We start from the raw sequence: 25339 nt of genomic DNA, 5'->3' as shown, positions 1-25339 counted from the left end.
TACTCGGCTGCCATCTTGCTCCGCCTCCCCAAATTCCAATGAACTCCTTTTTTTTTTGATCAACATTATTTAAGTGTGCCATAGAAGTTTAACTATAGGTTCAAGTGTGCTGTGAGATATACAAGGTTGAAAAACACTGCCTTAAAGTCACTGGGGGAATTCTGAAAGTCTGAAACCAGCCTGGGGCTGGCAGTTAGACAGTGTGCTCTCTCTTAGCTAGTCAGCTGGCTGAGTGTTCCATTCCATCCCAAATGCCTTGTATCATTTGATTGCTCAGGACTCAAGGACAGTGCCTCTGAAACAAACCTAGGTAGCAAACCCCCCAAATAAATTCTGGCCTCCTGGCAAAACTGTTGAAAGCAAAGCAAAATGATCTCCGGAATATTACGATGTCTTGCAACATTACCACGAACACACTGGAAAGTGAAATGTTACACAAATCTGGCAGCGTTTAAATTTAGAATGCATGTGGTATTTGCGTGGGCTAACCCTGGGTGAGACAGGGAAGGAGCCAGAAGTGGCTCTAAAATCCAGGACTAGTATCGTCTCTTCCTTGAGTTAGGAAAAGGAATGTCACCCCTATATGGAGTACCTTACACATGCAAAATTACATAAGTTGTTAAAATATAATAGTATGGTAAGTTTGCATTTAGGAGATAGTTTGGAAGTGCACACAAACTTTCTCAGTGAAAAAAAGAATCAAAATTGTAAATACAAAAGCAAAATGAAGGTGTTGATGGTGGCCAACTAAATTAATTTTAATAGAGCAAAAGAGAAACGGCATATAGTTTGCTGATGTGATAGAGAAGCCATTCATTTTGGAATGGCTTCTCTATCAAGGAATGTCTAAAAGATATGTGTGGTCTGCAAACAAAAGCCTACACAGTATGCATGGCTAGAAGTTGTTTGTTTGGCAATAAAGCAGGAAAAGGTGGACCTCATTAATGTCATTTTTAAAAAATAAGACAAAATGTACTTGTATGTCAGCATATTGTTTCAGAAGGGGAAGGAATGTTTTTCCTTTATTATCTCATCTTCATTGTTTGAAGTTACAGTCATGCTTCAGTTCAATAATATTTAATTCTCATAAACATGTCATAGATTTAATTCAAATGTGCCGGGACCTAGGACCTTGCTAGCACCGAGTATTAAAGGGCAGCATGCGAAGATTTACGAGTGAGTCCTGAGAGTAATAAATGACCTTTGAGAAATTTTGATGGTATTTAGAAGTGACAGCTTACACAGCAAGTGCAGAGTTGGAAAAACTGAGCTGCAAAGACTTCTACTATTAGAGTGAGGGCACCCATATGCACGTCTTAATGTATTTACAGTATACTTATCTGTGGAAAATCTCCAAGGTTACATTGATTTGTAGAAAGTTTAGAACAACATATGTTCCAAAAAACAAAGTCATACAAAGGTTCTTGAGCCAGTAGGTAAGCCCACAAAACCCTACCTAACCCAAAGGTAACTGCAGTGCAACCAAGTATTACGGTGACTTGAGACCTTACCACCATAGGTAACATTTCTATTAAAACATTAGGTTCAAAAATGCCAAAAGCACCACTCTGCCACCAGGAAAGGAGAACCGCTCTGATAGGCCAGCTGGGCAGTAGGTGTGGAAATTCCTTGAGTTTCAAGACGGGAAGAGTAGGGCCATGGGGTTGGGTTGCCTCTTATCTTCAAAGAGTTTGTGAGAAAGAGCCCTGAGATAAATGAATGGGTGCCTTATTGGCCATGGGAGGGGAAGTCAGCTCCAATCACACATTTGCTATCTTTGGGCAGAGACATAACGTACAGAGTCATCACTAGCTTATATACAATGTGTAAGCTATTACTCTTTACTGTTGGAATAGCTTTACATTGAATTTGTTCTCACAGCATAGGAAGTTGCCATTTTTGTAGGTGTGGGCTGTTCAAATATTGTCATCTTGACATAGTTCAAACTACCATTCTACAGATTCTCCCATCTCAAGAAAGAATAACTTGCCCAACATCACAAAGCTAATGGGTCAAGTGTTCCTGCAGGAACAAAGAACCCCAAAAGAATGACTGTTCATCCACTAAATGAAAGACTGTTTACAAACAGGGTTAAGGGACAACAAACAGGACAGGGAAGCTCCTTGAAAAGCCATCCTAGAGCCTGGTGATGGCTCCTAGAGAGGGGGCAGCTGCTGTAAGTGGGGTGAGTTGAGCCAAGTATAAAAGGTAGGTGGTGGGAGGGGAGAGGCTAAGTGTCCCCGTGACTCATGCAGGGGACTCTTGTAAGAGGCAACAGCATTTTTCTTTTTTCAGACCTAAAAGGGCTGAAGTCAGGTGTTTATTCTTTTTGACAAGTAGTGCTTGTCAAGAAACTCTGCAGGAGTCATTCTGGCACAGCAGGCATTTCACAGGCCACTGGGGCAGAGTGACAGCTCTGTATCAGTCATGAGTTCTTAAACAACACCCATTTACCGTCAGCCGTTAATTAATGGCTACCGGCTGACCAGGCTGACCAGCAGGCTCGACTGGAATTCTGCCTCCCCATCATCTCCCATGCACCACTGATTTTTCTGTAGAAGGAAGGGGAATGACAAGCAAACAACCTAATATCAGAGGTTTTATTTGCTTGTTTGTTTTTTAAGACACAGTCTCACTCTGTGAACCTAATAGAGTGCATGGAGTCATCTTAGCTCACAGCAACCTCAAACTCTTGGGCTCAAGTCATCCTTTTGCCTCAGGTATCTGAATAGTTTGGACTACAGTGCCTGCCACCACATCCTGCTAGCTTTCCTATTTTTAGTAGAGATGGGATCTTGCTCTTGCTCAAGCTGGTCTCAAACTCCTGAGCTCAGGCAATCCACCTGCCTTAGTTACCCAGAGCATTAGGATTACAGGCCCAAGCCAAGCACCCTGCCACAGATGTTTCAAAAGTCGTCTATACCCAAACCTGCAAGTTCTTGGTAAGTTTCTGAACTTTGTTGGTCCAGCCTAAAGCTGCTGTCACTTCCTTCCAACCTGTCGGTGGCTGATGCTCATGCGTGTACCCCCACCTGCGACTGCCACTCAGCATCGGGCTTGCTCCAGCCTCTGGAATTCCTGTGGGGGAGCTCCAGGCACAGACCTCGACTGTGCCTACCCGGCGCCCTGTCCCCTGTTGCTCCTGGATCTCAATACACCCACTGTCCTCCACTGTACCAGCCCCTGGCCCTGAGAGGGAGAAAATGGATCCTCTCCTAGAAATGACCAGAAGCACCCTGTGAAATAATTCCCGCATGGGGAAGTCAGGCTGGCCCCCACCTCTCTGGCCCCGTCTCAGGACATCTTCAAGGCAAAGGAATTTATCCAAAAAAGTCACTTTCAAGCAGCTGTCCTGTGGTCAGTACTCATCCATGCCCACCTCCTTCACCTGCTGTGAAGCAGCTGTGTGCAATGCGAGATCTCACGCAGAGACTCAGCGCGTGGAGAGACCGTGAAAGGCTGATCTGAATCATCACAAACTTACCCGCATTTAGTATGTTATGTGGTGCTGCCAAGTCTTTGGACACTGATAACTCATGAAGGAAATGAGTGATGTAAACTAACCATTCTACCCCAACCATGTCTGGCAATGGAGAGGTTGTAATTTAAAAAATTACACTTAATTCTCAGTTCTATCTTTTCAAATAGTTCCATTTATTCTTCTATTTGAAGAAAACAGTTCTACCTTTAAACCGTCTTTACGTGAAACCATTGATACACATCTAGAATTACAAAACTGGGAACACTACTGCGTGGTAAGAAATCCAATCCTCCAAGCCTTCTAAGCCACTGCCCAAAGCTGACTTTCGACCTACGTTTTGTTTTTGTTTTATAATCACTGCAAAGAAGGTTCCCCACGACCCCCACTGCCTGCCCAAGTCTGAGAAATCCTTCCTTTGCCTTAACCCAACCTTCTCTTGGAAGAGCCAACTTCAGACTGCAGACAGTGCCTTCTGGTGGCAGGAGTTGCAATGACAAGGCGCAGTCCATAGCCAGTGGTGGTTCAGCCCTTTGCACTGGCTTCCTCACCCTTGGGACATTTCCAGCATTTGAGGCTTATTTAGGTGTATGTTTCCAGTAGTGCACAGGACTTGCAATAGATAACTGGAAGACATGGTGCTAAGCTAGGAACCACACCCGGGGAAGAGACTTCTATTTTCTGACAGTCTGCTTCCCGCCCCACTCCCTCCTTTGGGGTCTGATGAACACTACAGCTCCTTCCAGGATCAATTCCAGTGTCACTTTTTCCATCCCATTTAGATTAGGCTCTAGGAATAATAGCCTCTGGGCTCCTGATTTTCACTCACCACCATTATATTTCCTATCACATTATACTGCACGTTGATTTTTTTCCCACTTGGTCATGATTGATTCTTACGCAGCATACTTTATCTCTACGCTTTATGAAGAGCTTACATTTAAGGCCTATTTTGAGTGATTACAACAAATGAATCCTGGAGTACTTTTGAGGGGCATCGTGACAGTATATATTTTAAATTAAATTGTAATTTTTAATTAACAAATAATAATTATACATATCCATGGGGTAAATAGTCATGTTTCAGCATACAATATATAGTGAACAGATCAAGGCAATTAGCATATCCGTCATCTCAGACATTGATCATTTCTTTCTGTTGGGAATATCCAGTACCCTCCTTGTAGCTATTTGAGTATTTTTGATTATTATTGGTGTTAGGAAGCTAACCTGGCTTCCCACAAACCCTCCCCTTCACTTCTTCCTTCTCCCTTCTGGAATACAAAGGGCAGAGCTAGGCACACCCCAAAGGAGTCCCCCCTGGAAGGAACCCAACTGACCAGAATCCTCCAACAAACAGTGGAGTCTAACCACCCACTAAGGCCCTATATCAAAGAAGCCAGCGCTGCCCTCAGTGGCCGACTTTGCCCTGCCTGGGCAGGTCTCTGTCCCTTTCAGTAAACTCAGACTGAAGCTCTCCTGTTCCCTTCTCTAAGTACCGAATATCCTTCAATTGGTGCCTTCTGGGAAAACTATTTTTTTGTCCCATCGTTTACCCTTATCAATGTTTTTGTCAACTAAAATAAAATCTTAAGGCTCCCTCCTAGTGGCTGACAGACTAGATCCCCTCCTGGCCAACGGAGCCCCTGAAACCAAGTTGCTAGCTGTGATAAAGGAGGTCAGCCGTGCCTCATCACGTCCCCCTGACTTCTGAGAGATGCTCTTTGTGACTAATAAACAGGCAAGACATACCCACAGGTCCTCAATTTACACAACAAACCACTCGAATCTGGGCATATGTCTTGTGGTTTGTCTCTGATTTGTATTTATCTTAACCCAAATATTCCTTTCCACGGACTTTTGGTCTATTAGACGAAGTCTAACTCTTCTAGCCAATGAATCTTTAAGCCCACCTATGACCTGTGTGCCCCCACTTTGAGATGTCCCATGTTTTGGGGCCAAACCAATGTCTGCCTGTTGGGGACCAGCCCCAAACTACATTGTGAGTATTTTTCCAGTGACTGGTGGAGACGAGAGCATGAGGGAAAATGAAAAGTCAAGACCCAAAGAGAGTTTTTTTAAGATGTTGGGCCTGGTGACTGTCCACCTCCAAGTGTGAGGACTGCTGGAAAGCTCCTAGTTCTAGGCTAGTTTTGTTTTTATTACATATCTCACTGTTTGAATTATCAATTTAATATGGGAAGGCTAAATTCTTAGGTCGTGGTTTTTTTTGGTGTGTATGTTTTTTTGTAGAGACAGAGTCTCACTTTATCACCCTTGATAGAGTACTGTGGCGTCACTGCTCACAGCATCCTCCAACTCCTGGGCTTAGGTGATTCTCTTACCTCAGCCTCCCGAGTAGCTGGGACTACAGGCGCCTGCCACAATGCCCGGCTATGGTGTGTATTAACTACGTTAATTAAAGTGATTTATCTCTTATTTTTATTACTCCAAGTGATTTATGACCTTAACACAGAGTATGGGACAGGGAACATCGTCTAGGAGGAGGATGCCAAAGTAGACTCCAATTAGACTACCACAAAAATTTTAGAAGTAGCAATTAAACCCTCCCCCAACCCAAGTTTTGTGTGTAGCTAAGTTGGCGCTGTTGTCGATATCAAGGTGACGGAAGAAAGGAGTTATTTCTCTCCTTATCTTCCTGAGAGACTTGTTTTTTCTTAAGGTTTAGACGTCCTCCCTGTCCCCAGCAAGTTCAGCCTTTCCTTGCTAACTCCCCCAGTGCACTAACTCTCCCTGTGAGGGCAGCCCCGCTCACAGCCAGTCTTGCCTCTCAGACTGACCTGAGCTGAACGTGCTGGCGGAGGGCTGAAACTTCAGCAAGACAGTCTGCTGGAAAATGCCAGGCTAATAAATTTTGGGTTTCCGATCTACTTCTCGCTTGTCCATGCTCCCTTTTGCCCACCATCTGTAATTATTTTCTGAATTTAATTCTTATTAAATCATTATATAAACACATCAAGATAGGACTCTTCCCTTAAAGACCCACATGTCTACCTTCATATGCCTTCCATGTCTTGATTTATGACTTTACCTGTAATTCCTGCCTCCCTGAAATGTAGAAAGCCAACTGAAACCCACCACTGTGAATCCACTTGCTCGAGGATTCTTGGTGTGGCTCTGGGTCATGGTTCTCAAATGTGGCAGAATAGACCTCTCTAAGTTAGTTACATAATACGGCTTCTTTTCTTTCTTTCTTTCTTTTTTTTTTTTTTTTGTGGTTTTTGGCCGGAGCTGGGTTTGAACCCGCCACCTCCGGCATATGGGACCAGCGTCCTACTCCTTGAGCCACAGGCGCCGCCCCAATACGGCTTCTTTTCTAGTGACGTTGTCAATGTGATGCCAGCTGTCCCTGTAAGATATAACTTCTTTGGACCCATTACTTCCATCCCGATTTGGTATTACATTTGTTGTTTTCATCATTTTGAAAGCACCTGCAGTGAGAATGAGATGGATTCCATCAGGCTGGGGCTGAGAGGGCACAACTGGTCTGGTCAGCTTAGGTCCTACATGACCTTTACCTCATGTCTTCCATTCTTGTTGTTCTTGTAAATTCAGCTTTCACCTAAGGTGTATATTTTGGGAAGCACCTGTGGCTCAAGAAGTAGGGCGCTGGCCCCATATACCAGAGGTGATGGGTTCAAACCTGGCCAAAACAACTTCAAAAAAAAAAAAAAAAAGAATCTGCTAAATGTGTGTATTTTGGGTAGGTTAGGGCAATTGATTTAGGAGATTAACTTTTGTAGTGGAACCTTGAGTCATGGGTTATGTCAATTATTGTTTATTATGGGTCATGGGTCGTGCTGATTATTATTGTTTAAGGTAATTGTTAACATAGTTTTTATTTCAAACTTTCATGTATAAAACTGTGATTTTGGATATGGAAGAACAGAACAGTCTTGGAGGGCCTCCTCTCACTGTTCTCCAGAATCGTTGGCCTTCTGACAAGGTTTGCTGGACCTAACCCCATCTCTGCATATTGACTGACAGCGACAGGCAGATGGACTCTCTTCATCTGGTAACATTTCTGTAAGCCTTGTCCTCTTAAGTGGTCCTGGGAATCTCCTTGTTTGAGCTCACAGACTCCTGATATATTTGGGGGATAACAGGATTGACTTTAGCTTGCATGGCACTTGAAACTTTCCTTATGGTGACATTGAGAATATTGTTGCAAGAAATCTCTACAATAATTTGTATGTGCACAAGTTGGCTTTCTTTTATGGAAGGTGGAACTGTGCTGACTCCAGCAGCATATATACTAAAATTGGAAGGTGGAAATGAGTCACAGTAGTTCAGGAAACTTGCCACCCAGCTCCCCTGAGTCCCAAATCAGTGCTCTATCCACTAGGCCAGTAGTTGTTAAAATGTGGTCTCTGACCCCATGGTATCAGTATTGGTGGTAATGCTAATTCTCAAGTCTTGCCCCAGAACCCCTGGATCAGGAACGGGGTGAGATAGACCAGCTTGAGGACTGGATTGTAACAAGCCCTCTGGGAATTCCAATGCATGCTCAGGTTGGAGAGCCACCACCGAATCTCCATATTGGCTGCACATTAGACTTACATAGTTCAAATGCAGTAATGTCTGGGCTGCCCACCCTCCAGACTTCTCTGGAGTTCAGGCTTTCTGGAGTGAGGCTAGGCCTTTAGAACTTTAAAAAAAAAAAAAAAATCCCCCCAGGATGATTCTAATGTGCCATTAGGCTTAAGACCTTCCGCTTTGGATGGTACGTTTCCAGTGAAGCCTGTGAATTCTGTCTGTTTTAGTCCTAATAACCATCCCTAGAAAAGGCATCTGACAGAAATCTAGCCAAGCATACAAATGTCCTATGGGATTCTGGAACCTTATCACTTATCAACTCTCCAGTCAAACAAACTCTGTCTATGCAAGTAAAACCCCCCAAACAGAAAAATCCCTATATCTGATCCATGAGTATATGCATGTGTACGCACTATAATAATCATTGGAACCTGTATATTTAGGTTTTGGAACTAATGCATAGTTACTGTGTGATAGACGGAATGGCCTTTAAAAAAAAAAGTCGGGTAAAAATATTTCCTGTCTCTTTAAAACACCTCCCCTATTCTTTGTGGAAGAGGTAAAACTCCTCAGGCCAGGGAAGGGCAGGGGAATATCTTTTTGTTCTTTGTGAGGCAGGAGCTGGCAGGAGGTGGCTCAGCTGGACTGTCCAGAAGGAGGTCCCTGAGGGCCTCCCAGGTGGGAGGAGGTCACAGCTTTATCTCTGGGAGGAGATGGGACAATTAGAATCATTATCTGAGAGCCCTCCCTTCAAGCCGTGTAGGGGGTGGCATTTACAAAGGAGTCTATAACCTCTTCTTTTATAGGCAAATTAAAAAACTCCTTTTTCCTTCTCTTCAAACCACTTGTCCTCGTTCTCCTAATGTGGCTTTGAGGGCAAGCCTCAAGTTCCCAGTAACAACTACGGGATTAATCGCTAGGCCTAGTCAGGTTGACTATTTCCCTGACAATGTTAGCTGAATCCTTACCATAGGAAAATGGGAACCACCTACATAAGGGCGATCACACATTTATTTATATCCTCTAAAGTGAAAACTGACCCAGATATAGGAAGGACCCTAGACACAGTTACATCACTTGAAGTACATCCCGGGGAAAAGACACGGCAGCTTCTGAACTGAATTTCCCCAAGCTCAGGGCTATTTTTCTCAAACAGAGGCAGTTGCTATTCCTGAGATAAACCAGTCTGAGTCCTCAAATACGGAATGAGTGCTTTGCAGAGTTGAGGCGAGAGAAGGGGGAAAAATGAAGTCATTCCATTAGACTGCCTTTTCACGTTTCATGTGTAAGAACTTCTTGGTGTGTTTCTCTTTGGTGATACACTTCCTCATGCGTAACCACCTGGGTAGCTTGCTATGGTTCCCTTTTTAACTGTGTCTAGGCAGCTAGCCTACGGTGACAAAGCTGTTAAGTGGCAGGCCTCCTGCTGGTGTCAGTCTGTGTTTGGTTGTGGCTTTTAGGCCAGGCTTGCTTGAAGAGATAATAGTTACACTAACCCAGAGATGATGTCTTTCAATTCTAGTATGGTGACACTTGAAATCACTTTTATAGTACACTAAATAACACCCTTAAAAAGTAAAGGTGTTGGGGTTGGGGTTCCAGGTTCCCTGAACTCAGTTGACTTGGTTCCATTCCTTAGCTGAGCCAGAAAGTTCAACCGAGGCAGCCCGGTAAAAGCAGAAGTGACTGGAAACAGAGAATTAAGCTGGAGCGGCACAGGCAGTGTGGGGAGAAAGCCAAACCTGCACAAGTTTCAGGGTAACAGAGAGATTTTAATTAGGAAGAACAAACAGAAGGTTTAGAGCACTTATAAGAAAAGCTGGAAGTGGATCCCTCTCATGAAGAAAAACAGGTGCGAGACTCAGAGACAAAGGCCTGCACAGGTAGAAATCCTCCCTTTGAAATTGGCTGCAAGTTTTTCCTTGGCCTCTCTGCCCCTTCAGGCAGTATTGTCTTTTCTTATTGGTCATTGATTGTCTCTTCCTATTGGCCATTAGTTACCTAGGTTACCTCACACCCAAATTCTTAGGGGCCCTCCAGACCTCTCGGTTCAGCAGACCAGGTTTCCTCCCACCCCCTTGAAGCCCCTTTCTGAGGGTCCCTTCTCAAAGGCACAGCCTAAACTGCTAATGTGCATCCAAAGAGAAGCTTATTCATCTGTAAAGCTCTAACACCAAGTGTTACTACAAATAACTTCATTATCTGTAATAGAAACTCATCTGTGACCCTTTTTTTTTTTTTTTTTTTCAGTTTTTGGCCGGGGCTGGCGCCCTACCCCTTTGAGACACAGGCGCCGCCCTGTCACCCTTCTAATTAGAAGGTGACTAAGGAGTCAGTATTTAACAAAGGCATTTGTAACTTCTGGAGATTGTAATAATGGCTTTGAAGTGCCAGGAAAGTCAGTTTTCCAAATTTCTTCTCATTTACATATCAATCCCCATTATTCCCAGTTCCCAGATAAAGTTATTGGCATTATTTCTTAAACTTAAAAAAAAAATACATATGATTATAGACCCATGAAGAAACTGTGAAAAAATAGAAAAGCACAAAGTCAAAATGTTCTGCCCTTAGAGACAATCCCTGCTACCGTTTTGGTCTACGTCGCCCAGGCATTTTCTGTGCATAGGTAAGCATTTTTACTTATTCAGCAACCTCAAGTACAGATGGTTTCATTCACCTTTTCACTTAACATATTAGGATTATTTCTTCCAGCACGTTGGCATTCTACGATTTGGCGTGGTTGCACAATAGTCTATCTTAGGTAAATGTCATCAACTTTGTGCAGACTTCCCACTTTGCTGAAACATCTGGACTGTTCACACTTTCGGTTTTTATGAGCAACACTCTTGTATATTAAGTCCTGGATGCCTGTGTCTCCTTAGGAAAAATTCCCACAAGTAGATCTGCTGGTTCAAAGACTTCGCAAAATTTAAGACTATCTGTCTATCTCAATGCCACTTCAGACAGATTACCAATTCACGTCCTTGCCGGTGGTGTGCTGGAGAAGCTTTGCTTTGCATCCGCAGCAAAGCTAGCTTACAATTAAAATGATTTTGGCCAATTTTATGGTTGAAAATGATCCTGCATTAATACGTGCATTAATTCTTTGTTATCGCTTGTCTTCAGCGATCGTTTAGAGTCAGGATTATTCAAGGAAAATGAGTAAGGTTGGAATTCAGCTGAAATATATTCCGGCTCTTCCCTGTAGGAGGTGCTCATATAGCGCTCATAGGTGCTTTAAACATCCATATACCATCTTGGCAGATAAGCTCTTCCTTGAGTTTGCAATATAAGAACCTGGCCAGTCTCTTACTGATTACATTTATCTCAAAGAAACTTGAGAGGCTAAGTAGTGTGTAAGTGCACGTGTGTGTGTATGTGTGTGCTCAGAAGTCTACTCCCTTCCATCTTAGGATTCTAACTTAAAAACTTTCTGTGGGATAAAGCCAATTTCAAAGGACTGCTCTCGGAAGCAGCTGGACTCCGTGATCCTGCAGGTGCCTTTGAGCGTGAACCTTCTCTAACTTTTGAGCACCGCTAAAAGCCTTGTGGTGAGAGGATGAGGAGACAGAGGGTTTCCTTCCTCTTGGGCGTTGGGAGTCCCAGTTTCCCGAATCCGGTTGACCTGGTTTGGTTACTGGCTGAGCTAGAAAGTTCAACACTGGCTCGAGGATAATTGAAAGTAAAAACCAGTGGTAACTGGAAATAAAACTGGAGCACAGTCAGCTGGATTAGTGAGCAAAGGAACTTGCACATGTTTCCGCGTAATAACGATAAATTTTATTTAGGAAGAACAAAGAGAACTTCCAAAGAGAGTAGGAGGTGGTTCCCCTCTCATGAAGGAGAAAAGGTGACAGGGGACTCAAAGGCCCTCGGGGTGTAAATACTCTCTCCGATTGAAATTGGCTGCAAGTCTTTTTTCATTGGCCTCTCTGCCCCTCCAGGCAGAATTGCCCTTTCCTATTGGTCATTGATGGTCTCTTCCCATTGGTCACTGGTTACCTAGGTGACCTCACCTCCACCTTCTTCTGGGTCCTCCAGACCTCCGGGTTCAGCAGACCAGGTTTTCCTCCCACCCTGGTGAAGCCCCTTTCTGAGAGTCCCTTCTCACTTCTCGACTAGCCTCAGTTTGTCATTCAGCTGACTTCGTGGAACCTGAAACTCAAAGGAATACGGGGGGATTAACTAGTTCAACTTCTTCATTCTGAATTAATGAATTGATAACTCAGAAAAATGAAGGCAGTTACTTGTCCAAGATCACAAGTCTAGCACCATGTTCATTCTTTCCTCAGGATTTGTTTCCGAGTCCAAGGTTCTTTAGTCCTTGACCATATTACCTCTCATAGAAGAAGATGAGGGCTTTCAAAATACACACTTTTGACATTACACACAGGACGGTGTAAAATGTATGCACAGAAATCAAAGAACAGTAACCATGGCCCCTCCTGCCTGCCGCCCTCAGAAGCCTTGGGGACCCTCTCTGGTCACAGCCCTCTCGCCCCCCAAGTTAGAGTCAGCTCCATCCTGGCTTTTGTGTTGATCATTTCTTTGCTTCTATTTTTGTTTTTACCACCTATCTTTCTCTAAACAAACATCATTGGGCAACCAGCACAAACCTAGCAGTACAAGGAAAGGGAACGTATTGTTGCCACTTGGAAACTGAATTCCCAACTTCAGCGTCAGGGGATGATGGTCACTCCATTCTCTGCAACCCCAGCTCCTGGGATGATGCTGCCTCCAGGCTTTGATCTTTTCTTGTATTTCCGCATCTCTTTTCTTTTATGCTATACTTTCTAGGAGATTTCCCCAGATCCTCGAGCATTCTACTTCATTTTTTATGTTCCTCCGTAGCTCTCTGATTGTCTTTTATGGATGTGGTGTAGTCTGTGCTCTGAGGCTGTTACTGAGTTTTTTTCTTTTTAAACCTACCTCACCTAGTCTGGTTTTTTCCCCCACGGTTGTCTCTGCCATGGTGGGGGCTTCTGTCAGGAGGGGCTGCCAGCTTTGCTGGCCGTGGTGAGGACTCAGGAAGGTTGTGTATTAAGATGCTTGATATATTTTTTTGTGTTGGTGTGGTAATACCAACATAACAGGAGGTTTGCCATTTTAACCATTTTTTCAGCTACTCATTTACATATTTTTATTTGGAAATGTTTGTATCAGTACAGTGAAAACACATTTTAGACACCAGATGTCAGCAGCTTAGATATCATTAGTTTATTATAAAAGAGAGAAGTGGAAATTATTTATATGACGAAAGATTTCAGAACTTCAGTGACGGGGCAGCTTCATGGTTTTTTTTTTTTTTTTTGAGACAGAGCCTCGAGCTGTCGTCCTGGGTAGAGTGCTGTGGCATCACAGTTCACAGCAAACTCCAACTCCTGGGCTCAAGCAATTCTCCTGCCCCCGCCTCCCAAGTAGCTGGGACTATAGGTGCCTGCCACAACACCTGGCTATTTTTTGGTTGCAGCCATCATTGTTGTTTGGCAGCCTGGGCTGGATTCGAACCCATCAGCTCAGGTGTAGGTGGCTGGTGCCTCAGCCGCTTGAGCCACAGGCACAGAGCCACAGCTTCATGTTGATGCCATGTCAATAGTGATTCATTTATTTAAGTCCACGTACTTTCCAAGGATGTCCACCATCTTTAAATAAGAAATAATCCTTGTCATCTAGAACTACTTTGATGCTGCCACGTTCTGGGAGAACTTTATCTCCAGCTTTCACACTAACTGGTTGAATCACTCCACCCTTTTCCTTAGAGCCTGATCCAACACCACCACTGTCGTTTGCAATACTTTTACTTGATATTGTTTGAAACATAATGCTGCCTTTGGCTGCACACATTTCAATCGACACTCGGTCAAAAAGCAGAAGAAACCGTCTAAATGCTGGTCACCACTCCCAACACCACAGCTCCCACTCTGCTCTCCTGCCCCATTTTAACCATTTTTAAGTGCATATTGCAGTGACATTACTATTTCCAAAAGATGTTATTGAGTGGTTAGGATTACTATTTCCAAACCCTTTTCATCATCAACAACTGCAACTCTGTACCTGTTAGGCAACACCTCTCCTCTCCTCTGCCTTGAACCTGGGGCAACTACCACCCTACCATCTCTTTGAATTTCACTGCTCTGGGTACCCCACATAAGTGGAGCCATATAGTATTTGTCCTTTTGTGGCTGTCTCATTTCACTTAGCAAAATGTTTTTAACAGTCATCTGTTGTAGCATCTACAAGAACTTCATTGTTTTTTAGGGCTGAATTGTGTTCCTTTGCAAGCATATACCTCAGTTTGTTTATCCAGTCATCTCTCAGGTTGCTCCCACCATTGGGCACTGTGAATAATGCTGCTGTGAACATTAGTGGATCTGTCATGTTGGTGGAAGTATAAAGTTGGTATTGTAGAATGTGGAAGAAAAAATAAGAGTTGGGTGGCGCCTGTGGCTCAAAGGAGTAGGGTGCCAGCCCCATATGCCAGAGGTGGCAGGTTCAAACCCGCCAAAACTGCCAATAAATAAATAAATAAATAATTAAATAAGAGAGTTGGGATACAGCATGCTATATAATTTCAACTCAAATTTATGAGTTTAGAATTGAAACTTAGGGAATGAGTGAGGAGGTACAATTGATGGCTTTGTGGTTGTCATGATGATGCTTTTAAGATTGGTCAGGAAAGTGAGAAGCATAAGGGACCAAGGACATTCATGGAGGGGTAGCAATGCGAGATGAATGGAACCTAGAGACCAGTTAGCAGCTCATGCAGTAGTGCAGGTGAGAGATGAGAAAGGAAGTAGAATGGTAAAGAAAGGTCAAATGTGCAGGAAATAAAGGAGCCAAAATGCCTCAATGTCTTAAGGCTGTCTTCCTTACTCTTTCACTTCCACCATGCCCACACTGATGTCCTTGAGAAAGATGTTATCAAGTCTACCTAGTTTAGAACTTGGCTCTCTTTCATTGGCTTCCAGCTTCCAAGACACTTTCAAATACACATGAGTTTTAGAGCAAAAGGATGAACAGATCAGAAGTCAATTGCACTGAGGCTGACTTCAGCAGGTGTGCAATAATGCCTCCTCTAATCAAGAAGCTGTCACTTCTAATGCTATGTCTTTGGAGGGTCCACCACTTGGTGAAGAGGTGCTTCCCAGACAGTAAATGACTCAATGACTGCTTATGGATCTGATCAAGGATCTGAAATAGGAACTCCTTCCTTTGGGAACCACTCCACCATACTTGCTGGACTCAAGAGAAAAAAAACAATCAATGGTTCAAATTTATCTTGACAAACCGTTATCAATATGTTCATGCTTTCATGAAAATATGGAACACCACTGAATATGCCTGGCACTGTACTTGAAGATAGGCCATCTATAAGACCCATGGCATGCAGAAGCAATCCAGTCAAAGAATTAGGAAGATTACCAAAGCAATCTACAGAGTCAATGCAATTCTTATCAAAATACCAACATCCTTTTTGCACAGAATTGGAAAAAACAATCCTAAAATTCATATTGGAACAACAACAGCAAAAAGCCCTAATAGCAAAAGCAATCTTAAACAAAAAGAACAAAGCTGGAGGCGTTACATTACTTTACTTCAAACTATACTACAAGGCAACAGTAACTCAAACAGTATGGTACTAGCATAAAAATAGATGCACAGATCAACAGAACATAATAGAGAACCCAGAAATAAAGCCAAACATCTGCAGCCGACAGATCTTTATAAAATAACAAAAACACTATTCAATAACTGTTGCTGGGGAAACTGGATGGGCACCTGCACAGAATGAAACTGGACCCCCATCTCTCACCGTACACAAAGTTGCTCAAGATGGATCAGAGACTTAAATGTTAAATCTGAAGCCATGGACCCAATCTCTCACTCAATTGCTCAAGATGGATCAGAGACTTAAATGTAAAATTTGAAGCCATAACAATCCTAGAAGAAAACCTAGGAAAAACTCTTCTGGACATTGGCTTAGGCAAAGAATTCATAACCAAGACCTCAAAAGCAAATTCAACAAAACCAGTAATAGGCAAATGGGACCTTATTAAATCAAAAATCTTCACAGCAAAATAATCAACAGAGTGACAGATAACCTATAGAATGGGAGAAAATATTTGCAAACTCTCCATCTGTCAAAGGACTAATATCCATAATCTACAAGGAACTCATACAACCTTAACAACAAAAAACAAATAACTTCATAAAAAAAATGGCAAAGGACATGGACATTTTTTCAAAAGAAATATAAATGGCACCAAATGTATGAAAAAACACTCAACATTACTAACCATTGCAGAAATGCAAATTAAGACTACAATGAGATACCATCTTATACCAGTCAGAATGGCCATTATTAAAATGTGAAATATTCTTAGAATATTTAGATTAGAAATATATTAAATATATTAGATATATTTAATATATTAAATATATTAAATATATTCTAAATATATTAGAATATTTCACATTTTAATAATGTGATAAAATATTTCACATTTTAATAATGTGAAAAAATATTTCACATTATTGTTGTATAATGTGAACATAAAATGTGAAAGAATTGCCACATAAAAATGTGAAAGAATATTTCACATTTTAATAATGTGAAAAAAACCAACAACAAAACAAAAAAGACAACAGATGTTGGAAAGGATGTGGAGAAAAGGAAATGTTTATACACTATTGGTGGGAATTAGTACAACATCTACGGAAAACAGTCTGGAGATTTCTCAGAGAACTAAAAATAGAACTACCATTCAAGCCAGCCATACCACACTGGGTATCTACCCAAAGGAAAAGAGGTAATTATATCAAAAAGATACCTGCTCTTGTATGTTTATCACAGAACTATCTGCAATAGCAAAGATAGGAAATCTGAGTGTCCACCAGCCCATGACCGGATGAAACGTGGCACAGAGCTACACTATGGCATCTACTAAGCCCTACGAGTGACGGATGCCAGGTCCTGCAGCAACGTGGATGCAACTGGAGGCCATTATCTAGCTCAGAAACACAAAATAAATAATAGGTACCTAAGGATGTAGAGTGGAGGGGGGCGAGGGTGAGACTGTACATCCTGCCTAGTTATACTAAAAACCCTGATTTCACCACTACGCAATATACCCACGTGACACAGCTGCACTTGTATCCCCTAAATATTCTACATACTGCATAAAAAAATCAAATCTGTAAAAATTACAATCATGACATTTCTATTAAAAAATGTTGTTTTGCGTGCATATTATAGAGAAAGTTGATCCACAAAATTTGGAACATTTGAGCTCAGATACATTAGGTAAAGCCAAGTTAGGGTCTGAGCAAAGAGCACTTAAACTAGGGGTTTTCAACTTTGTTTATCTCATGGCACACTTGAACCTATAATTAAACTTCTGCAGCACACTTAAATTATGTTATTCATGAAAAAGAGTAAAAAAAGACTATACGTACTGCGCTTTGAACTCTTGAAAATAATTTAATTAGTAATCTTTAAACATTTTTGCAGCACACCTAAGATTCTCTGACTTAACCAGTGCTGCAGCTGGAGAGCAGTCAGAGTCGCTGACACCTCGTTGGATATGAGACTGGAAAAGTTAAGTGGGGAAGAGTTGTCCGTGCAAGGCTTCAGACCATGAGTGAAGAACTGAGGCCTTTATCCTGAGAACAATGGAAGCCCAAATCATATTTTAATCACTGGAGCCACAAGATTAGATCTGCATTTCTCACCAGATCCACAAGCCACAGTGTAAGGGGATGGGAGGGCGTGGGTGGGAGTGTGGGAGCGGCAGTCAGGAGGCATCGGGACGGGGTGCCCTGGCAGTGCAGGTGCAGCATGGCGGCGTGTGACTGGCACTCTGGGCAATGAAGTGTGACGGAGAGTAGAGAGTGCTGTGAGCCTCCTGGGTTTCTGGCTTGTACAACAGGATAAGTAGAATATCTCTATGAACAAGCTGATTTTATTCATAGACACTCCTTTGTAAGGCTTATTCTTACCTTTGTTCTCTTCTGACCAAGTTAGATGCCCTTTAGTTCCCCTGCAATTTTGTGGTTTTAAACACAGATGGGTGGTGTCCTGGGGCCGGCAGCAATGAGCGATGGCTGAGGTAGGACAGGACAAAGAGGGCTGCTCTTTCTGTCCCCATCCCTTCCCTGAGTGGAACACGTATGTGTGTGTGCTGACCATATCCGTGGGGGCATCACCGGTGAAGGAGCTGGGAGGCCACACCCCTTGATTCTGCGACTTCCTGCAGACACCCTCTACCTTTTCCCCCTTGTTACTGGTATTGAGGAAACAGGTTGCCCGAGTCCTCCAAGCACAAGGGAATTAATCCTGCCAACAACCTGAGGGGGCCTGGAGTTGGAGCCTTCACCAGTTGAGCCCCAACCCCAGTTGACTCAGGCTCAATAGCAGACCCAGCAAAACCAGGCTGGGGTTCCTGATCCTCAGAAAGGTGAGATGGTAAATGCACATTTTCTTTTGGCTGCTAATTTTGTGGTAATGTGTCATACAACAATAAAGGACAGTGGACTCTAGGGGGGGCGGAGCAAGATGGCAGCCGAGTAACAGCTTCCTTGCATCTGGGCACCATGAGTCTGGGGAGCTAGGACTCCAGGCATCTCTGGCTGGTGGGATCTGCCTATCATCACCCCTGCAAGGATACAGGGAGTCAGTGAGAGACTTCTGGACCCCAAGAGGAGGACTAAAACAGTGGAAAACCGGCAAGTGGTCGCATGTGTTCAATCCGTCTAAACCCACCGCAACTGCAAGTTCAGTAGCAGCGAGACTGCAAACCAGAAAGGCCTTACCTGTGAACTGTTTTGGTGTCTTTGGACTTGGCACTCAGTTGAACTGCCTTGGGGAGAGCCTGAGCGGGAGTGCGGAGAACTTTGGCCGTTGTCGAGGGCCCCAGTCTGAGCCGCTGAGCCAGACAGAGCTAATAGTGTTTGGCTGTGGGTCACAGGGAGCCATTGTGAGCGATCTGCCCCGGCAAGCTCCACCCTCAGGGTCGCAGAGCTAGAATCGGGTGGGAGCTGGTAACCCAGCGACCAAGTAGCCTAAGGGTGGGGTCTGAGCCACCTTGCAGCCCTAATCCTCAGGGGCAGAGTGAGGCCGGTTTTGGCACACTGGGTAAGTGGATAGCCACTTCAGCAGTGATTCCAGCAACAAGCACTTTCCTGGGAAAGCTTCTGCTCAGCAAGTTTACAAGTTCAAAGTGCTTTTTAAGTGGGCTAAAGAGAGATTTAGGGTATCTACCTGCTGGGGTTTGAAAAATCAGCAGCCTCCAGTTGTATCAGAATTGCGATTAACACCTCATACCCTAGAAGACCACGTGTTGCCCAGACAATATTCAATAACATATACATACTGCTTTGTTTTTGGTTGTGTTTTTTTTTTTTTTTTTGGTTTGGTTGTTTTTTTTTTATTTTGATGTTGTTGATGTTTTGTTTTTCAATTTCAACCTTTTCCATACAGATCCTTTTTCATTCTCAATTTTTCTAGTTTAATTATAATTTCCCATTGCTGCCTTTTTCAATAACTAGAACTTCATTTTTGCTAGTGTTTCTACCGCTATTATTTGGTTTTCCACCCAATTTTATCCCGTAAAGTTTTCTGTTTGCTTGTTTTGGTTTGATTTATAGCATTTTTGTCTTTCCTCTCTACTTGGTGGAGGTGGGGTACTGTGTCTGATCAGGTTAGCAAAGAGTTGCTGACCTCAAGGGAACCACCCAACTGGGAACCCCCAGAAGGTGGGGATTTTTTAAGGTTGTGTCAAAGTACCCTACTGTACACCTCTGTCTCCCTCTTTCTGTGCCTCTCTTCTTTTTGTCAATATTCCTTTTACTCACCCCGCTCCTTTCTCTATTTTTCTTTTTTTTTCTTATCACTTGGTCCTCCTTTCTTTCATCCCTTTTTTGCTTTTCAACCTTCTCACCCTTCTGGTCCTGTAACCCTTAGTCCACAGGCACAAGAACTTAAAAAGCAAGAGGAAGTGAAAGGAAAATTAGGGCAAGGAAACAGATAAAAGAAATCACTCATGAGGAAGAATCAGCAGAAAACTCCAGGCAACATGAAGAACCAGTCCAGAACAACCCCGCCAAGGGACCATGAGGTAGCTACTGCAGAGGATTCCACCTATAAAGAAATGTTAGGAATGACAGAAAGGGAATTTAGAATACACATGTTGAAAACAAGGAAAGAAATGACGGAAACAATGAAGGAAACTGCTAATAAAGTGGAAAATAACCAAAAGGAAATCCAAAAACAGAATCAAATAAGAGATGAATGATATGAAGAATATAAAAAGGATATAGCAGAGCTGAAGGAACTGAAACAGTCAATTAGGGAACTTAAAGATGCAATGGAAAGTATCAGCAACAGATTAGACCATGCAGAAGAAAGAATTTCAGAGGTAGAAGACAAAGTTCTTGAAATAACTCAGATAGTAAAAGAGGCAAAAAAGAAGAGAGAGAAAACAGAACGTTAACTGTCAGAATTATGGGACTTTATGAAGCGCTCCAACATACGAGTTATAGGAATTCCAGAAGGGGAAGAAGAATGCCTCAGAGGAATGGAAGCCATACTAGAGAATATTATAAAAGAAAATTTCCCGAATATCACCAAAGATTCTGACACACTGCTTTCAGAGGGATATCGGACCCCAGGTCGCCTCAACTCTAACCGAGCTTCTCCAAGACACACTGTGATGAACCTGTCCAAAGTCAAGACCAAAGAAAACATTCTGCAAGCTGCCAGGAGTAAGCGCCAGTTGACCTACAGGGGCAAATCCATCAGAGTGACCACAGACTTCTCCAATGAAACTTTCCAAGCAAGAAGACAATGGTCATCTACCTTTAATCTACTTAAACAGAACAATTTCCAGCCCAGAATTCTGTTATTTTTTTTTTTATTAAATCATAACTGTATACATTGATATGATCATGGGGCATCATACATTCGCTTCATAGACCATTTGACACATTTGCATCACAATGGTTAACATAGCCTTCCTGGCATTATCTCAGTTACTGTGCCAAAACATTTACATTCTACATTTACCAAGTTTCACAAATACCCCTGTAAAATGCACCCCTGGTGTAATCCCACCGATCCCCCTCCCTCCACCCACCTCACCCCCTCCCTTTCCCACTTCCCCTATTGTTAGGTTGTAACTGGGTTATAGCTTTCATGTGAGAGCCCCAAATTAGTTTCATAGTAGGGCTGAGTATATTGGGTACTTTTTCTTCCATTGTTGAGATACTAGCAGCCCAGAATTCTGTACCCTGCTAAGCTAAGCTTAAAAATTGACAGAGAAATCAAATCATTTATGGATATACAAACATTGAGGAAATTTGCCATAACAAGACCAGCTCTACAGGAAATACTTCAACCTGTTCTGCACACTGACCACCACAATGGATCAGCAGCAAAGTAAGAACTCAGAAATTAAAGGACAGAACCTAACTTCCACACTGATGCAACAGATAAAACTAAGCAATGGACTCTCACAAAATAAGACAAATAGAATACTACCACACTTATCAATTATCTCAATAAATGTTAATGGCTTGAATTCCCCACTGAAGAGACATAGATTGGCTGACTGGATTAAAAAACACAAGCCATCCATTTGCTGTCTGCAAGAAACACACTTGGCTTCAAAAGACAAATTAAAGCTCCGAGTCAAGGGTTGGAAGACAATTTTTCAGGCAAATGGAATTCAGAAGAAAAGAGGAGTTGCAATCTTATTGCAACTGTGGATTTAAAGCAACTAAAGTCAAAAAAGACAAAGATGGTCACTTTATATTGGTCAAGGGAAAAATACAACAAGAAGACATTCAATTCTAAATATTTATGCACTCAATTTAAATGCTCCCAGATTCTTGAAACAGACCTTACTCAGTCTGAGCAATATGATATCTGATAATACCATAATAACAGGGGACTTTAACACTCCTCTTACAGAGCTGGACAGATCCTCTAAACAGAAATTAAACAAAGATGTAAGAGATTTAAATGAGACCCTAGAAAAACTGTGCTTGATAGACGCATATAGAACACTCCACCCCACAGATAAAAAATATACATTCTTCTCATCACCCCATGGAACATTCTCCAAAATTGATCATATCCTGGGAAACAGAACAAATATCAACAGAATCAAAAGAATTGAAATTTTACTTTGTATCTTCTCAGACCATAAGGCACTAAAAGTGGAACTCAACTCTAACAAAAATGCTCGACCCCACCCAAAGGCATGGAAATTAAACAATCTTCTGTTGAATAACAGATGGGTGCAGGAAGAAATAAAACAGGAAATCATTAACTTCCTTGAGCATAACAACAATGAAGACACAAGCTACCAAAACCTCTGGGATACTGCAAAAGCAGTTTTGAGAGGAAAATTCATCACTTTAGATGCCTACATTTGAAAAACAGAAAGAGAGCGCATCAACAATCTCACAAGAGATCTTATGGAATTGGAAAAAGAAGAACAATCTAAGCCTAAACTCAGTAGAAGAAAAGAAATATCCAAAATCAAATCAGAGATCAATGAAATTGAAAACAAAAGAATCATTCAGAAAATTAATGAAACAAGGAGTTGGTTTTTTGAAAAAATAAATAAAATAGATAAACCACTGGCCAGACTAACGAGGAATAGAAAAGGAAAATCTCTAGTAACCTCAATCAGAAACGATAAAGGGGAAATAACAACTGATCCCACAGAGATACAAGAGATCATCTCTGAATACTACCAGAAACTCTATGCCCAGAAATTTGACAATGTGAAGGAAATGGATCAATATTTGGAATCACACCCTCTCCCTAGACTCAGCCAGGAAGAAATAGAGCTCCTGAACAGACCAATTTCAAGCACTGAGATCAAAGAAACAATAAAAAAGCTTCCAACCAAAAAATGCCCCTGGTCCAGATGGCTTCACTCCAGAATTCTATCAAACCTTCAAGGAAGAGCTGATTCCTGTATGCAGAAATTATTCCAAAAAATTGAGGAAGAATCTTCCCCAACACATTCTATGAAGCAAACATCACCCTGATACCAAAACCAGGAAAAGACCCAAACAAAAAGGAGAATTTCAGACCAATCTCACTCATGAATATAGATGCAAAAATTCTCAACAAAATCCTAGCCAATAGATTACAGCTTATCATCAAAAAAGTCATTCATCATGATCAAGTAGGCTTCATCCCAGGGATGCAAGGCTGGTTTAACATACGCAAGTCCATAAACATTATCCACCATATTAACAGAGGCAAAAATAAAGATCACATGATCCTCTCAATAGATGCAGAAAAAGCATTTGATAAAATCCAGCATCCTTTTCTAATTAGAACACTGAAGAGTATAGGCATAGGTGGCACATTTCTAAAAATGATTGAAGCTATCTATGACAAACCCACAGCCAATGTTTTACTGAATGGAGTAAAACTGAAAGCTTTTCCTCTTAGAACTGGAACCAGACAAGGTTGTCCTCTGTCACCTTTACTATTCAACATAGTGCTGGAAGTTCTAGCCAATACAATTAGGCAAGACAAGGAAATAAAGGGAATCCGAATGGGAGCAGGGGAGGTCAAACTCTGCCTCTTTGCTGATGACATGATCTTATAGTTAGAGAACCCCAAAGACTCAACCACAAGACTCCTAGAAGTCATCAAAAAATACAGTAATGTTTCAGGATATAAAATCAATGTCCACAAGTCAGTAGCCTTTGTATACACCAATAACAGTGAAGATGAGAAGCTAATTAAGGACACAACTCCCTTCACCATAGTTTCAAAGAAAATGAAATACCTAGGAATATACCTAACAAAGGAGGTGAAGGACCTCTATAAAGAAAACTATGAAATCCTCAGAAAGGAAATAGCAGAGGATATTAACAAATGGAAGAACATACCATGCTCATGGACGGGAAAAATCAACATTGTTAAAATGTCTATACTTCCCAAAGCAATCTACCTATTCAATGCCATTCCTATCAAAATACCAACATCGTACTTTCAAGATTTGGAAAAAATGATTCTGCGTTTTGTATGGAACCGGAAAAAACCCCGTATAGCTAAGGCAGTTCTCTGTAACAAAAATAAAGCTGGGGGCATCAGCATACCAGATTTTAGGCTGTACTACAAAGCCATAGTGCTCAAGACAGCATGGTACTGGCACAAACAGAGACATAGACACTTGGAATCAAATTGAAAACCAAGAAATGAAACTAACATCTTACAACCACCTAATCTTCGATAAACCAAACAAGAACATACCTTGGGGGAAAGACTCCCTATTCAATAAATGGTGTTGGGAGAACTGGATGTCTACATGTAAAAGACTGAAACTGGACCCACACCCTTCCCCACTCACAAAAATTGATTCAAAATGGATAAAGGACTTAAATTTAAGGCATGAAACAATAAAAATCCTCAAAGAAAGCATAGGAAAAACACTGGAAGATATTGGCCTGGGGAAAGACTTCATGAAGAAGACTGCCATGGCAATTGCAACAACAACAAAAATAAACAAATGGGACTTCATTAAACTGAAAAGCTTCTGTACAGCTAAGGAGATAGTAACCAAAGCAAAGAGACAACCTACACAATGGGAAAGGATATTTGCATATTTTCAATCAGACAAAAGCTTGATAACTAGGATCTATAGAGAACTCAAATTAATCCACATGAAAAAAGCCAACAGTCCCATATATCAATGGGCAAGAGACATGAATAGAACTTTCTCTAAAGATGACAGATGAATGGCTAACAAACACATGAAAAAATGTTCATCATCTCTATATATTAGAGAAATGCAAATCAAAACATCCCTGAGATATCATCTAACCCCAGTGAGAATGGCCCACATCACAAAATCTCAAAACTGCAGATGCTGGCGTGGATGTGGAGAGAAGGGAACACTTTTACACTGCTGGTGGGACTGCAAACTAGTACAACCTTTCTGGAAGGAAGTATGGAGAAACCTCAAGGCACTCAAGCTAGATCTCCCATTTGATCCTGCAATCCCATTACTGGGCATCTACCCAGAAGGAAAAAAATCCTTTTATCATAAGGACACTCATACTAGACTGTTTATTGCAGCTCAATTTACAATCGCCAAAATGTGGAAACAGCCTAAATGCCCAACCCAGGAATGGATTAACAAGCTGTGGTATATGTATACCATGGAATACTATTCAGCCATTAAAAAAAATGGAGACTTTACATCCTTTGTATTAACCTGGATGGACTGGAAGACATTATTCTTAGTAAAGCATCACAAGAATGGAGAAGCATGA

Source organism: Nycticebus coucang, chromosome 19, assembly GCF_027406575.1.
Source record: "Nycticebus coucang isolate mNycCou1 chromosome 19, mNycCou1.pri, whole genome shotgun sequence".
NCBI classification, from domain to species: Eukaryota; Metazoa; Chordata; class Mammalia; order Primates; family Lorisidae; genus Nycticebus; species Nycticebus coucang.
Note: the sequence above shows the minus strand (reverse complement) of the source record.